General features: G+C 37.6%; 1 long non-coding RNA gene across 1 annotated transcript; it reads right to left on the bottom strand.

The window, feature by feature from the left end:
- Nucleotides 1-2,984, bottom strand: LOC134314629 (uncharacterized). Its single transcript, XR_010012411.1, has 7 exons — nt 2,850-2,984; nt 2,495-2,684; nt 2,197-2,295; nt 1,890-2,113; nt 1,334-1,539; nt 1,085-1,244; nt 1-510 (listed from the first exon to the last, which is right to left on the bottom strand). It is a non-coding gene; the product is annotated as an uncharacterized LOC134314629 (long non-coding RNA).
- Between the last annotated feature and the right edge of the window lie 2,279 nt (nt 2,985-5,263).

The raw sequence follows: 5,263 nt of genomic DNA, 5'->3' as shown, positions 1-5,263 counted from the left end.
AACTATTTAATTTATCTAACATTCAAACTACTGTCCTGCTTTCTCTTTCCATTGCCCATTTTCCATTGTAAACATTTAAAATAAACACTGAAATCATAGTGCACACAATACTTGTATTTCTTTAAAACCAAAAATAACTAAAGTTACAAAAAAAGAGGATGCTGCCGTAACTTCCTCTCTTCTTCTCCGTCCAATACAATGGTCAGCATGAAACTCAGGAACAAGTGAATATTTGGAAACAGCACCAACATCTTAAACAATCAAACAGTCCAAAGTTAACAAAGAGAAATTCTCTCTTTCTGTCCGTTGCATAGACAGCATCCAAGTAGGACCAGAGAGCTACAAATGATAAGAAGAGGGGGGGACGGGGACCTTACAAGACAGACCGTCTCTCCTGCCGTAACTTCCTCCCTCCTTCTCTATCTATTGCTAAATGTAGCCATCTTTTTATGTAGAACTCAATTTCTTGATTTGTTGCCAGTCTGGTGAGCCGATTTCTTCTAACAGCTCCTTTATGGAAAAAACAAACAACAACAAAAACACAGAGATTATAATGCTTAGTAAAGCAAGTGTTATTACAGAACGTGACACTCATAAATGCACTACTGAGCTCAAAATTTTAATTTAAATCCATCTGCCGTTTTAACAAAATGTTTAAAATAGCTGTTGCCTTTTATCCTTTTTAAAATGAAAAACGTTAACCATGCGAAATTAACCTTTTCACACTCATGCTGAATTTAACACTTCATTTATCACAGCTGACATTTTGATTAAATAATTTTCTTTTAATCTCATTCTGATTTACCGACAACTTCTCATAACTTTTCAAATGGGTCAACATCTTAACAAATCCACATCATTTTACCTCACACACCAAACAATGCATTTCAATATAAAAGCTACTCTTTTGCTTAAACCCTTAATTTCTATTTTTTCATTCCTTAAGTTGTAGTGGAACAAAAGTGGGCAACAAGTACACTATTTTTATCACACAGAAACATTGTGGCTTTAAAGCATTAAGTCAATTTCAAGGAATCAGAGTTTATGGTAACCAAACAAGTCAGTGGTATAATACAGCACTTACCAGCAATCACATCTTTTAGTAACAAGCTGTTGAATGCCGTTTTCCCATTTATGCCCTGCCAGTTCAACTTCTTGGCCAGAGAGTTAGTCACAGTTCGCTTCATAATTCGCCACACGGTATCCTTCAGGTCCACCCCTCCATTAAGCCCCAAAGCAGTGATCTGCAAACAATTATGCACTAACTGTGTGTCCAAGATACAGACCTTTCATCAAGAAAAGTCAGAGAGACGTAAAAGTAATGTATTATTACCATTTTGTTTTTGAGCTCTTGTTAATTTTTCAGAACATTCTCCAGATCAAGCAGTGACTCAAGATCTGTAAGCGGCAGTGCCCCTTCATCAAAATTTTGCTCGCTTGGACCTCCAGTACTTCCTTGTATAGCCTGAACAGTCCTCGGGATGATCTTCAATTGGTCTATGACCATTTCTTGTTTTATCAGTAGATGATGTAGAGCAGCTGAAAAACAATAAGAACAATCAATACATGATAACAGAAAGGGTTAGACTTAGGATACAGGCAGATTAAAAAAAATTGTATATAAATGTCATTAGTCATGCTAATACTATTTACTCAGTAATTAAAAGCAGTGAAATTAATATTAATTTAGACTGAAAGAAATCTGGGGTTTGATTCCCAGTCTGGGTAACCACACTGTGCTACACTCATTGGGCAAGACTCCTAACATGTTGACCTGTCTGTAATACAAGTAACCTTGTAAGTCGCTCAGAATAAAAGCATCAAGTTAAACAGTAATAAGAACACTGACTTAGAACATCATATTGTAAACAAGTTATAAAATTACTCACATGCAAAATCATGAGAGGGCCATCTTCTGCTTTGAGATGTTCCATGTCCGGTCTCGGGGCTCGCCGATCCACCTCCGGTCTCGGGGCTCACTGGTCTTGGTTGAATCTTGGAGCTAGCCAATCCTGGGTTTGGATGCTTTATTACTGGTGGTGGTGGGAGTTTTTTGCTCTTTTTGATAGGGAGGTCATCATCACTTTCACTGTCAAGAAGTCTTTTGTTGGGTCTTGTGAGGGTAATACATAGAAAACGAAATTATTTTAAATGACAAGCATTACAATATAGGAAAATAACTTTTAACTAATTTACATTTTTTTTCCATTGTGTCATCTTGATCTTCTTCCGCTGTGTGGATGTCGGTCATGGCTTCTGCCTCAGGGAGTTTCAAACGTGCACTGTTATAGTTGTCTGAAGAGAAACAAAGGAAAAAAGGGCAAATTTTGTTAAATGAGTTGCAAGTACAGTTTGAACTCCTTGTAGACAGAAGAAATCATTCCCACAATGCAAAAAACTTTCTACAATGTACATTAATTTGAAGGTACGTCTCCACAAGTATTAACCAGAGTTAAACTCCATCAATCTGCAAATAAATCCTTTATGTACATACCAGTTGTATATAAAATCTTTATACTGAATGACTCCCAATGGTCTCCAGGCTGCTCTTGATTCCGTGTAGCTCTCGTGATGTCACTCATTTTATATGTCAGCGGCCACTGACACATTCCATTTTTAACCCAAATTGATGGGACAACTGCAACTTCGTTTGTTTGTAAAAACTCTACAATATAATACATTATCTAAAAATCAAGCAAGCACACACACACACAGACGATTATAAATTATGGAGAGTAGTATTAATAAGAATATTGATAAGTATTGGCATCAATAAGCAGTAACGTCAATGAAATTGTAATGATAGCATTTACAACAAACAGTAATAGCTGAAATTAAATCATACTCACATACACAACTAAGAGCCAGTCAGTCAGCACTCGGTCTGTCTGCACAGAGACCATGAATCACAGTTAAAAAAAAATACAAATCTGTTACCACACTGCATATTTTAGACAAAGAATTAGGATGAATCTATATACAAGTCAGTCACTAAACCTTACAGCTCAACCTCCATTTCTACATGTTTGCTACACTCCGCTGGCTTCTTTGCAATTTGCAGGGTTAAAATATTGTTGATGTGATATGTAGTATACGCTAAGGGTGGCACACGCAGCCAATACTACATATTAGATCAGCTTTATGTAACATTGCAAATAAAAAAAACACAGTAAACTGTAAAGTAGCCCCTTTTAATTCAAAGGAATATTGTGACCAAAAATCAAGTGATAACCATAGCTTTATGCTCATTTTATATATTTTATATTATTATTCCTGTTGCTCTTGTTTGGAATATATTACTATTAATTAAATTTTTTTGGTCACAATATCTCAAATATTTAGGAGGACTCTGCATGTAGAAGCGGAATGACAACAAAACCAGACTCTACAGGTAACCGGACACACTTCCGTATACAGCCTTCAAGCTTAAGGCACAATAGAGTAGAAGAGAGATCTGACACAAAACAAATTCCTAAATCTGTTGAATCAATAGGATAGTCAAAAACCTTTGTGGCATGCCTGAATTCTTTGCAGACCATGTATTTCACTCCCTCAAGGACAATGATATTCTGAACCAAGACAATTTTGCTATTCACATGCAGCAATCCCTCTCTGATGTGTTAATGATGAACTCATCCATTACCAGCTCTTTAAACTGACAAATGGTTCCTTCACAGGTCTGAGTGACAGGACCACCCGAATGCTGCATTTTCAATGCTGTTCTAGGGGAGGGCAAAGAAACATCTGTGGAACAATTAAGTTCTGAAAGTCTTCGTATGACTTGGGACAATGGGTATTTAGGCTTCCGGACCATTTTTTAAAAATTGTTTCAGGTAATTTTCAAAAGGAAACCCTGATATAAGGTCCAAATGGCCATGTATTTTTACATCACCACAAAGGTGTATGTATTTTGTACAGTAAAAACTGGCGTAGCTCTGTTGCCTTCCACCGTAACCGCTCAGAAAGCCCCCTAGGTCTTCTGGCAAATTCTGTTGGTATGTTAGGCCTCAGAGCAATAAATTTTTCTGAGATGCAATACACCTGTTGAGATGAAATCCGGCAACGCAAGGGGCCACCATTGCCCATCCACAAGTCCAGCAGGCGACACATCACGCCTAAGCACACTAAATGCATGTAGTCATGTGGAAAACCACTGACCATACCAACAGTGGTTTCAGAAAGAGGAGAAGGTTGCACATGATGGTCTTCATCCTCTAAGTTTGCAAAAGACACATCTGTTCTTTGTCTTGCATCCACTTCAGGAAATGTCATTCGATTGCTGATATAAACACCAGACTGTACACATTTGTCACAGCCGCTGTAGCCATTGTGGGATTTAATACCCTTAATAAATGCCCTAGCAGGAGCATCACAAACAACTGAGGACAATGTCAAGTAAAAAGTTTTACCACTGACAACAAACCCACTACTCATTGATTTCAATTCACTGACCAGATCTTTCAGGTACTCTGACAATGACCGAGGCTTCAAATTACCACAAAATATGGCTATCAAAACAGGCTTCTTTGTACAGCCTTTAAGCATCCCTAAAATTGGCCAGAATTGCACAGCACAGCTTTTAAAAATTGGAAGACCATCAATATTCAACTGTAACTTAAAAGTGTGCCGATTTGGGACAAAAGATGACAATTTTTCAAACACCCCACTGAACATATTCAACAAACCAAAGTAATAAAATGATCCACCAGCCAAATAAGCAACATTGTATGACGTTTGTGTTTTGAGCAATGATCGTGCATCTTTGGGCAAGGATGGATGGTGAGCTTTCAGTATACACAGCAGAGCAGACAACGCAACCAACGAAATACTAAAACAAGTTGCCCACTCTCTCAAACAGCCTGCTAAATCATCTTTGGGAGAATCTTCATCATCGTCAGAACTGTCACAAGATGACATACTAGCACCATTACTCCCTGACACACATATCGCACAGTCTGACAGCAAGTTATTTTTGGGGGACACTAAGGAAACATCTCCAAAACTTCCGCCCACATCTTCTTCACTTAAAGATTCTAGTAAACCATTGATCCTTTTCTTAGCTTTCTTCCTTAAATTACTGCGTGTTGTATTCCACCAATGTCTCTCCATTATACACTTAACTGTTTTTTTTCCTGCTCTTCAGACTATCTCCAGTCAGATGCTCTGAAAGGGAAAAGAAAAAATGTAGTATAAACACTTGACTAGTGCACTTTGAAACAAAGTTGGCTGGTTTGTGGATCATTGTACCATTTATTTATTCAAT

The sequence above is a fragment of the Trichomycterus rosablanca genome, chromosome 5, assembly GCF_030014385.1.
Source record: "Trichomycterus rosablanca isolate fTriRos1 chromosome 5, fTriRos1.hap1, whole genome shotgun sequence".
NCBI classification, from domain to species: Eukaryota; Metazoa; Chordata; class Actinopteri; order Siluriformes; family Trichomycteridae; genus Trichomycterus; species Trichomycterus rosablanca.
This window is presented reverse-complemented; position numbering and strand designations above follow the sequence as displayed.